Source organism: Homalodisca vitripennis, chromosome 4 (genome assembly GCF_021130785.1).
Source record: "Homalodisca vitripennis isolate AUS2020 chromosome 4, UT_GWSS_2.1, whole genome shotgun sequence".
Lineage (NCBI taxonomy): Eukaryota > Metazoa > Arthropoda > Insecta > Hemiptera > Cicadellidae > Homalodisca > Homalodisca vitripennis.
The window spans coordinates 155,632,161-155,644,743 of record NC_060210.1 but is presented as its reverse complement, the minus strand read 5'-3'; positions in this window follow the sequence as shown (position 1 = coordinate 155,644,743).

The window sequence follows — 12,583 nt, the reverse complement described above, 5'->3', positions numbered from 1 at the left end:
TTTGATTAGTAAATATTTATTACAAAATCAATATTTTGTAATAGTACTTTAGTATGAAAATCTTAAAAAAGAAATGAAAAATTATTAACTCGTACATTACTATTCGCTCTGTTTTTGTTTGAAAGGTGACATGTACACAACATCGATCAGCTAATACATAGCAGGCGGAGTGCTAGCCTGTGTAGATAGCCCGAGGTGGCGTGTATTACGCGGCCAAACACACACAGACCGGTGGGTCGGCCGCCCTCCCACACCACACACATAGGTTACTGTAATATCACAGTTGTATTTACTCACAGGTGCTGTTGGTGGATTCATTTAATATTGTCGTTTCGTCATGCACAATAATATCAACTACTGATGTAATGTTTACTTAACTCTGGTGGGTGGACATTACATTACTATCAGTTTGTCTCATATTTATACAACAGTGAAAGAGCAAAGTATATTTAGGATGTTACATGGAGAGGAAGGGTATATTTTGCTGACGGTGTCGCCGAGGACTCTTGACCTGAGACTTCACCGAGCCGCCAAAAGCGCATAACTGTGACACAATGCCCTCTTCACAGTACAGGATCTCATTGCCAAATGTCAACCTATGAAAGCAACAGTAAAGTTATTAGAAATTTCGTAATTAAATAGAATTATATATTTCTTTGAATACATCTAAACAAAACTGTAATGCATTAATTGTCCTTACTCTACTGTATTTTCCCGTACGTCAATTACAAACCTAAAAACTTTCCATTTTTTGCATTTTTGGATTTCCAGTCGGTTAGTTACAAATTTTCTGTTAGAAAAAGGCCCTATTTTTAATTAAGTAATTAAATTAAAGTAAATCCTAGTAAAATATACTTTTATTTTAATTTTGAAATATTAATGCTGCTTTTAATTACTTTTGAAATTTTGTATTTTTCTTTTACTTTACTTTGAAGTTAAAACATTCAACTATCAATGAAACATTAATTTAATTTATTTCAATTTCAATTAAGGTGTTTTGTCCTCCAAGGACTGGTTATTTTACAAATAGATAATTGTGTATGTACAGAATTATATATTTATTGTTTATTGATATAGCTCCATTTATAAAGCCAAACATAAACAGTTAAACTTAATCACGTTAAAGAAACCAGACGACAAGGATGGTACTGTCTTGAACTTACAATAGTGATACGTATCAAATCATTGATGTTTGTGTTTGGACCACGTGTCATAGCCCGCTTGGGTGTTGCAGTATCGTTGGTTCTCTGAGAGCTACGTGAATGTTTCTAGGTAAATCAATTATTAGCCTGATTAAATGGCTGTTACTTTGATTTTACGCACATAAAAAAAAGATTAAACGACTAACAAATCAAGTGCCTTCATTCTTGATGGTAGTGTTATGGGATATGTCTTATTTTAAAGACATGATAAATACGGAACTAATAATATCTTAATAATGTAATCGTTCAACAAAATGTTCGAAACTATGTAAAATGTATGTCTGTATGTATGTCCAAAACAACTCTTAGTGCCTGGGGAGAAAATTGTCTACCATGTATTAAATTTAATAAAATCTCATATTTGTGTTCTTGAACCTGTGCGTGATTGTGTTGTTTCTGTGTATAAAAATACTTTGTTTGTACAAAGTAATATTTTTGTCTTCCGCGTGACTACGAGTATGTAGCTAAGACACCTAAGGTAATCATTACGTGTCAGATATACACGTAAATGTAGCCATATCAATTACCATCTGTTGGATATAAAATACATTGTGTCAAACAAGATGTGTCTATAAAGTGAAAGAAGGGGCGTCATTTGACGGGTCATGGAGAGGCAACCGGCTGAAGGGTTGTCGAGAGCGCGTCGTCAGCAAACCGCGTCCCACCCTTCCGTTGTCTGAGGCGTATTCCGCAATTGAAATAGCGAGTATAGAGAGAAATATGGCCTATGGGGAACTTTTACTCGTCATTCTATAGTTATCGTTAGTGCTTTGCATTATTTGCTGAGCGTTATCGAAGCCTATCATTCGAGGGTCCGGAAAAATTCCATTTCTGTTTATCTGTCCGCACGATATCTTGGAATAAAACCGACCTATAGGCTTAAAATTTTGCAAAAACCTTCATGTCTATACAGGCAAAAGTAAATTCGATGATGGTGCATGTCATTTCTTTGGGTTTGGCTGAGCGTTAGCGAATATTGTCATATTGGTCTTATGGCTAAGCGCAATGGTAAGAGGTAAATAATAGAATAAATCAACATGTTAACAAACTTTGTCTCCTCATATAACAATTTACAATGTGGCAGTGTTATTCACAGATTAAGTCGAAAAAATAATGGAAAGTAATTTTTTAAACCCATTAAAAAAGTGTTTTATTGTTACCGTTCACTTCATTCATTGATGTGCAAATAGAAGAACAACTTCTATTGCAACAAGTCGGCAGGTGTAGTCGGTTGTGCTATATCCAAAAGTCCGAGACACTTAAGTTACTTACCACGCCTTCAACCGAATTACGGTTGCAATTATGAAAGTTTATAGCCATCCTTTTAGCAGAAAACCGGGATTAGTTAACTGCGGTCTGATACCAACTGAGTCAGCAGGAAGAAAGTATGGTTAAACCGTCACCACGATCTCGGTAAGTGCTTGTAACACCCTGAACCAACCGCCTGTATATATCTTACCACCTCCCCTCCATCCTCTCCACCCGGCGTGGCGGCGTCGCAGTCTGTCTCTGCCGTGCTTGTTGATACGCATACGCACAGTTCTAGTCTCAGTCACTCGGTTTCTGTTCAGTGGAGCGCCACGCGTATTTTTATAATTAGCCTAATTAACTTTAATTAATAGGTGTCAGTTGCCATGTGATAATGTAGTTGACACTGATAAACTGAAATAGTACGAGCGAGAAGAAAAAATCTGAATTACGGAAACTTACACTCAAAAACAGGAACAAGAGGAATGTTGATAAACAATACCGAGAAAAAAATAATTGTGTAGAGTTCTTCCTCACATAACCACGGTAACAACAACCAGACATTGTTCGTGATGCAAAATCATACCAGAATGTACTCTTCCTATCTCAACCTAGGAAATAGACTTCAAATTAAATATAAATGTTCAACCATCCCCACCATTCTCATCTTACATACCTTCTGAAGATCCAATAAGAGTCAAACTAAGAATTCTTGAAATCTAAGTTATAAAATAGTTTTGATTTTACTAGTAATCTAAAAATTAAAAGCTTTATAGAAAGTAGAAGTCGGTAAAAATGAGAAAACATTTTTCATTCTAACTTGTAACGAAACCTAGTCAGATACATCCATAAGACACAACTTTGTGACAATCAATGTGAAAACTACTCGCATAAATCAGTGAATGTATTTCTTGGTACGCCTCCTAATGGTGAACTTTTGAAACGGGACTGGCTTGGAATACATGTCTCACTATTTTATTCCTTAGTCTATGTCCTTGCTCTCTGTTCCAACATAAGAATGAATGAAAATCTGATTCCGAAGGTTTTAACGTGAGAATGTGAAGCAAAACGAACAATAAAATGATTATAGTGTGTTGTCTTTTACAAAATCAAGCAGAAGCATGGTAGTTGGCGTTTTTAGGGGAAGGAACACTTTGCTACTCTGCTCAAAAGCGCAATATACGTCTGAAACGGCCATTATTTTAGAATAATGTAATAAGTCTTAAGTCATCAAATGAATACATACTTTCCTTGAAAAAATAAGGATTTAATGTAAAAGTCAATCCTGAGTGTAACACGTAGCCTATATCTTAGGTAAGTATTATGGCTTGGATTATAATTTATCGGTTCGTAACAATTAGTCATTACCAGCAAACCGTACGAGACTTACGAAAGAAAAGGGACATTTCCAACCGTCCCCCCTCCACAGAGGGATTAATGGGGCTGAGAGAGGATAGACGTCTTCCTGCCATTACACACTTCACCATCGATTTGGGGCTTGCCTACTGCATATATGGAACAAAGCGATACGACTCAAATCTATACAGATCTATATATAGGTTATCACACACACACACACAAATATATATAAATATATAATTTCACTTATTTAAATAAAATAAAAACGAAGATATGACGTTTCTATATTTACCCACATCTTCAGGAAGCAAAATACAAATATCAAAAGAACAAGAAACACAACAAATAAGAAGAAAATAAACACAAATGTAAATACGCAACTAAAACATTTAAAGACCCAGCTGTTTATATCATGAATGGTACAGAAGGAAATTTGGAAAAGTTTATTTTGTCCTAAATTTACCATTTGGGTATTTATATTTTAGAAGTCACTGATGGATTTGCTCGAGATTTTCTAATATATATATATACTTTTTGTAGTTCAATATTTATTGCAAAAATTAAATTCGGGTACTGCCATTTATACTAATTTAATTAATGTAAATACAAGTCGTATGACGGGTACTTGGTCTTCCGATCATATGTTAGTTTGGTTATTTAAACACATATGTGACAGATACGGCCAAATACAAAATAATTTAATCGTAAAAAGTAAGGGCTTTGTGGTGTAATGGCGAATGTGATGGTGTGAATGTGCTAACATTCACCCGGCTAGTGAGAGATTCGGGTTCGACTCCCGGCGGAGCAAGTACTTTTTGTGTTTCAATGTTTATTGAAAAAATTAAATTCGGCTATTGCCACACACAAAACAACATATAATAAATAACAAAAAATAATTTTGTTTGTTTTATTTACTATAAACATGGATATACATCCTAAACTTTACTGTATGTGTTTTTTTTTTATTTTGTCTTCTACTTCTAAACATTCCAAAACACACATAGATGGTAAACTATATAAACATACACACACAGGTGTATCAAGTGAATTTTTAAATTTTATTGCGGTAGTACTCATGAATAAAATAACGAGTCACAGGTGTTATGGAAATGTGTGAGATAGACGCGTAGTTGTAAGAGATGCGGTCTTCTTGCTTGCATCATGAAATTACGGTTGTATAACCTTTCTGCAAATTTCTGCAATTTTAGAATATATTCGAGTTTGAATTCTAGATATTGTATATTCAACAGATATACCACTGTGAGAAATCGTGATGATACTTGTGCAATTTTTTAGTTAAATTGGTAAAATTGTGCTTAGTGTCAATTATAAAATCGAAATGCATCTCTTGAAGTTCTCTAGCCGTTTCAAGGGCTTATGCGTGGGAGTGTAAAATGATACAGAATCGGTAGTGACCGCGAAATTGCAATGGGAACGGGCAGTTTGTGCCTCATCACAGACGCGCTAAATGTCACCTCCCCGGGGAGATTAAAGTCCACCGCCCCTCAGATTATGTTTTGATAAACACCAACGCCGGCTTTGAAGCGTGCAAAGTATTTGTATTGCCAACCTCCATTACAACTGTCACAAAGTTTTGTTTGGTTATTATTAAAAACTGTTGTTAGTTTTTTTTCATAAAAGGACGCGTGTAAAATGCTAAACCCTTTTATTTTAAACTGTTAGCCTACTACTAGTGGCAATCACAAAAGTCTTAAAAGTTTCTAGCCTAATTTCTGAGGTAAATAATTCATTTGGATTACTATGTTTTTTAAAAGGAATCCGACTACATCAACAACCGTGTACATTTTGGGAAGTTTTGTATTAACTCGCTTTCTTGTTTGTCTGTAAATTACAAATTTTGAAATTTTAAATTTGTAAATTAAATAATTTTTTTTATTTTAAGCTACACGTAACTAGAGAATTGAAATTCAGAACATAAATCATAACGGAATGACAATTCAATATACAATTGCGATAATAAGAACAAAATTATATAAAGTCTGAAATAAGGAAAAAATTAAATTTTTATTACATTCACATTATATTGTTCTTATATTGTAAATATTATAATAGTCATAAAACACAGAATACACAATTTGGTAAATAAACAGAATATACTGTTGTAAAGTTTAAGCATAATATGATTCTTTTGTAAGTGACCAGTACGTGAGGTAATGTTATTTCTTTGCATTGATAATTTCATAAACAAAAGTGAAAAACAATAAATAATTTGATAAGTTTTAACTGTTCATGTTTAAGCTTAGCACAAATTAAAATGTATGGATCCTTTTTTACATTATGTAAGTGTTTTATTCGATATTTGAATAAATTTGGGTAGAAATAACAAATTGAAATAAATGGACAACTGGTATATATATAATATATAATTCTAATTAATTACGAAAAAACTGTTGCTTTCATAGGTTGACATTTGGCAATGAGATCCTGTACTGTGAAGAGGGCATTGTGGCACAGTTATGCGCTTTTGGCGGCTCGGTGAAGTCCCAGGTCAAGAGTCCTCGGCGACACCGTCAGCAAAATATACCCTTCCTCTCCATGTAACATCCTAAATACACTTTGCTCTTTCACTGTTGTATAAATATGAGACAAACTGATAGTAATGTAATGTCCACCCACCAGAGTTAAGTAAACATTACATCAGTAGTTGATATTATTGTGCATGACGAAACGACAATATTAAATGAATCCACCAACAGCACCTGTGAGTAAATACAACTGTGATATTACAGTAACCTATGTGTGTGGTGTGGGAGGGCGGCCGACCCACCGGTCTGTGTGTGTTTGGCCGCGTAATACACGCCACCTCGGGCTATCTACACAGGGTAGCACTCCGCCTGCTATGTATTAGCTGATCGATGTTGTGTACATGTCACCTTTCAAACAAAAACAGAGCGAGTAGTAATGTACGAGTTAATAATTTTTCATTTCTTTTTTAAGATTTTCATACTAAAGTACTATTAAAAAATATTGATTTTGTAATAAATATTTACTAATCAAATAACTGTTAAAAATTTGCATAAATTAAAATGACATATAAATTGCACCGTAAAACTAAATAAATGTGTAACTATCGAGTTTGGTAATGAATTTGGCACCAGGTAACTAAAACAGTGCCGATTGACTAATATAAAACAAAGTAGAGATAACACTGATACAAATATGAGCCTTTCCACAAGATATTTTAGCGTGGCGTTGTAACAAAAATAAATACATAAAACGAAACATTTATTTTTTCATTTCCAGTTTCTACATTGGAAGCAAATCAAACTAAACAAAATACGATATTACCTACATTTAGCGTTTTCAAAAAATACAAACTTATACAGGTGAGTCATTTGTACCTGAATATTCAAGTGAACTTTGTTTGAAGTTTTTAAAGTACAAAGAGTTAGAAAAGGGTAGATGATTATAGTGTTTCAACGATTATAGGTAGAACGGATGAACTTAGTCATTGTTGCTTTTTTGGAAAAAACGTATTTTTTTTAATGAATGTTTATATCATTTTTGAAAAAATAAGTTACTTAGTTATATGTAAATTTCCCACTACGATAGTATCGCGAGCTGAAATCACTAAATACTGTATTCTATTTTCAGAATAGTATGTACGGAGTACAATAGTCTTTCATTGCCAAGCGTTGCAGCAGCAAATGTTAGAAAATATCTTTCTGTCAGGTGTAGTGATTTCTTACATTACAACTCTTCTATGACAATTCATGATATAAGATTTCAACAACCGAGAGCCACAGTGGCAACTGCTGGATGGTTTATTAGTCTCTCGTTTATAAGCTGTAGCAGTGTACATGATTCAAATAAGTGTACTATCGAATTAACACTTAAAGTGTTTATTACAAAATAACAAGATGCTCAACAGTTTATATTATGAAGAATAATACTACCCACAAAGTCTACAAGTCTGAGTGAAGTGAAGCACATAGAGAATCCAGTTCCACGCTGTCAAAATTATGCCTTATTGTTTAAATTACAATGACACTATTCTCTATCTGTCTATTACTATATTAAATATAACTTCACATCCATCTTTCTAGTACTACTATTCACTATTACAGCTAAATACCAAATGTATGTTTACGTATCTGTTAAAAGGTTCAACACAATTTAGCCCTTTTTTTGAATAACTGATACTTTGTTAAATAGCGGGTGGTTTTATAATAAACTACAAAATTATAAAGAAAGATAATAAATATACAAAGCAATTACACCTTATTTTGGTTTAATTGTAATTAATTGCCTCTACACCTGTATGTTTCTAGGAAATAAAGTGATGTAAATTTAGTTTAGATTAAAAGATACCATGGTTTATCTAAGGAACTGATAGAACGTAACGAAGTTAAATTCGTCATTTATGAAACTAAACAGTCCAACAAAATAATTTTATAGTAAATGTTGATAAATTACTAAAACACGGTCAGTCTAGGAGCTGAGAGCCAATTTGTACTTAATAAGCACTCAAAAGGTGTTTCAAGAAATCGATTTCTTGATTTTTCATAATAAAGAAATCGAACATCAGCTACGCTTTTTTTGGTGGAGGTCAAATGAAAGATTATAAATATGTGTATGAAATATATGTAGAAAGGGTTAAAATATGAAAAGATAATTATATCTCAATTTAAGTTTTTTCTAGCAATATGCACTAAAACCCGAACGTCAGAACAAAACAATAGTTATACCATCGTCAAACAACTGGATAAAGAATACTGCCAATCCTCACTCTTAGGGTCTGCATATTGTCTGCTGACGCTGATTTAACAGTTATTTACCTGCCTGACTATTGGTTTTAAGCACGACAAGAAAAATATGATATGAGAAAAAATAATCATTACATATTTTTTAAGCCCTTTAATGACATTTAAGCACCGAAGATCAATTTATTTCCTACGGAATTTCTCTATCTATTTGAAGAAAAACTTGGTTTTTATGCTTATACAATGAAGATCGACTCTCCTGGATTATGTCAGATTATCTTTCAGAGGACAAGAAATCTTTTCCTCATTGGCATCATGGTTACCCATAAAACCATAAGACCTTCGTAAAAAGTATTGGTACTTGAAATTTTCTGCTCGTACTGATCCTCAGAATCAGTAGAGTTCTTCCTTAGGCAAAGAGGAAACTATGTATCAAGAGTTACTGAAGAGATGGATAAACAGGGATAAACAAATAGACAATGACACGATTCCTTTTTTGGCTTTTTTTCCTTTTTAGTGTATAATAAGTGAGTCACACTATTTAAATAAGACACAGGATTATGTGTTTAAATACATACTACGTAAAGGGTTAGGAACTGTCGTTTCCTTAATAATTTTTGTTGTAATATTTAACAAATGCCATTAAAACCAGTACCCATACTAATATTTATCGAACTTTTTTTATATAATATTGTAATATTTATGAGTGGCGATGATGTTTGATGACAATAATTTGGATGATATGGTCATGGAAATGCATATCCCTAGAGAAATTATCTACTACAAGCTCAAATGGCCTAATTTGAATTGATGATATCCTTACTCAAGAAATAGAAACAAAAATATTGAGGCTGAAAGATGAAGTGACTGGATCATTTAACATTTAAACTGAACTCCTGCACTGAGCAGCAACGATTTTATACTGTTGATTTATCGTGTGTCATTACATCATTACTAAACTGGATGCAAGATAAATATATTTTAGTTATACAACATATACACTAGATGCTACATAGAATTACACTAAGCTAAGAAGTAGGCGTACAATTTAAAATTAATCTAGCCTTTATAGAAATAAACATACAATAAGAATAAGAGTACATATTAGTGATCATATATAGATATAACGTGACATGCGGGATATAACAGGGATCACAGTCATACGATCGTGTTGACGTAATTCTGTAGTACTGTCACTTGATATTGTTATCGCGACCGATTATTCAGGATGTGAGAAATTCTCCTGATGCAAAAGCATGACCCAACTCTTAATAATAGTACATTGGTTGTGTCTATTTACAGTGTAATATTGAGTTCTGGGGTTTTTAACACTTTTTGCTTTAAGTATTTGGTGTACTATTATATTATTAATGAACCTAATGTAGTTTCCTTGATTTATTTACGATAAAAAAAATCACGTAACTCTTGAAACCGATAGAAGCTCAAACAAACATTCATAGAGCAAATAAATACCGCATGCTGTCATTAGGTTGATAGTTAAATCGCTTCTCTGCCACTACAATACCTCTCCCTCTATTACCGGCACGTATCCTCGTACTAATACATTATTCATTGTTTGTGCCTGTTTACCGGTTGTCATAGCAACTCTATCTCCTATCCCTCTCATTTAGGAAACAATGTAAACTACCTTGATAAAGTGAGGTAACCACCTGTTTGCTTATTTTGCATTTAACGCAAATAGAATACATGACTTATCATATGCAAACAGTACACCCAGAGACTACACTTCGCTAATTGTACGATAAATAAATGGTATCAAACAGTTACATTTGTAATCTAGAATCTAGAATTACTCTTGTAAAGACAATTTTCATCTTATAACCACACACCTTGGTTATGTAAAATCGTCTCTAAAAAATTCGATCGCCAGCTGCATTAGTTTTAGTAGCGATCGAAATGTGAGGGTATTGATAGGTTTAAAATGTCAAAGAATTATGTTTTCTCAGAATACATTTTTTTAGCTTGACAGTTAAACTCAGCCTCATGACACAGCCACGTGATACAGCGTGTGAAAGAAAAAGATCACTACTTTCAGTGACAATGTCAATCTGCATACGGGTGGCTGAATGTGTTTTAGCTTTCATTTTCGATCTAGTGGTTCGTTTGAACTGTATCAAGATAAGAAAAATGTTTTCTGAGAGCCAAATTTCTGACTCATATTTTACAACCCTATTTCACTTCCACAAAAACTACTACGGATGACAATAAATTTCTTACAGGAAATTAATGTATCAGACTGTTACAAAATTATGCTCTTTACAAGGGTTTTATGAAACGACGGATGAAATTTCAAAGTTTTACTGACTTCTTACACAGCCAACAAAATTAAATTTATTTCCAGTAGCCCTCAAATAAACCAGGTATGCAAATAAGTTTAATCCAACTTTGTCTATAAAATGGCAGAATTTATAAAAAACTCAACAGTATTATCAAGAATTTCATATCACCAGTTTGAAAAATCGTCATTGAGTAAAAATTGAAACATCGCTGGCAACCCCATCTTATTTGCCTCAAGATAACATTTTTTTGGAAACCGCCTTCGCCTTAAAACTTATATTCCATCTGAAATTCCAGCAGGATTCAACTGCATTGGAAAAATGTAATCTTATAAAACTTTAGAAGTGGTAATTATACCGATTAATTATTTAATAAATATTGAATTTATTATACATTATAATGAGTTTAACTCTGCATTAATGCTGTTTCAACACAGTCTAAAGATTTGGCGACACTCAGGATATATCTACCCACCAGAGAGTGTTTGCTTGTCTACTTAATTGAATAAATGCCAAATAAATCATGATACTGCCAGATATGAAGAAAATATTTAATATTTACATAAATTTTCAGATTGCCAAATCCCCCTGATTTCTCCTCCATTTCAGTAAAGGTTACTTAATTGTATGTATAATTGTTTTCCACTTTTTAAGAGCAATGAATCGTATTTTCAAAACTAATAAATACACCAATAACCAATGTTTCATGAATATGTCAGAAAGTGCTACAAACTAGTATCAAGTGAGCTAGAGTAGCTGTGTGACTCGATCTAGAACTCGCCTTGTATATTCAGGAATGTTCAGGACAATTGGTATCAAGTGAGCTAGAGTAGCTGTGTGACTCGATATCGAACTCGCCTTGTATGCTCAGGGCTGTTCAGGACAACTGGTATCAAGTGAGCTAGAGTAGCTGTGTGACTCGATCTCGAACTCGCCTTATATGCTCAGGGATGTTCAGGACAACTGGTATCAAGTGAGCTAGAGTAACTGTATGACTAGATCTCGAACTCGCCTTGTAGTGTATACTCAGGGCTGTTCAGGACATCTGGTATCAAGTGAGCTAGAGTAGCTGTGTGACTCGATCTTGAACTCGCCTTGTATGCTCAGGACTGTTCAGGACAACTGGTTTCAAGTGAGCTGTAGTAGCTGTATGACTCGATCTCGAACTCGCCTTATATACTCAGGGCTGTTCAGGACAACTAGTATCAAGTGAGCTGGAGTAGCTGTGTGACTCGATCTCGAACTCGCCTTGTAGTGTATACTCAGGGCTGTTCAGGACATCTGGTATCAAGTGAGCTAGAGTAGCTGTGTGACTCGATCTTGAACTCGCCTTGTATGCTCAGGACTGTTCAGGACAACTGGTATCAAGTGAGCAGGAGTAGCTGTATGACTCGATCTTGAACTCGCCTTGTATGCTCAGGACTGTTCAGGACAACTGGTATCAAGTGAGCTGTAGTAGCTGTATGACTCGATCTCGAACTCGCCTTATATACTCAGGGCTGTTCAGGACAACTAGTATCAAGTGAGCTAGAGTAACTGTATGACTAGATCTCGAACTCGCCTTGTAGTGTATACTCAGGGCTGTTCAGGACATCTGGTATCAAGTGAGCTAGAGTAGCTGTGTGACTCGATCTTGAACTCGCCTTGTATGCTCAGGACTGTTCAGGACAACTGGTATCAAGTGAGCTGTAGTAGCTGTATGACTCGATCTCGAACTCGCCTTATATACCCAGGGCTGTTCAGGACAACTAGT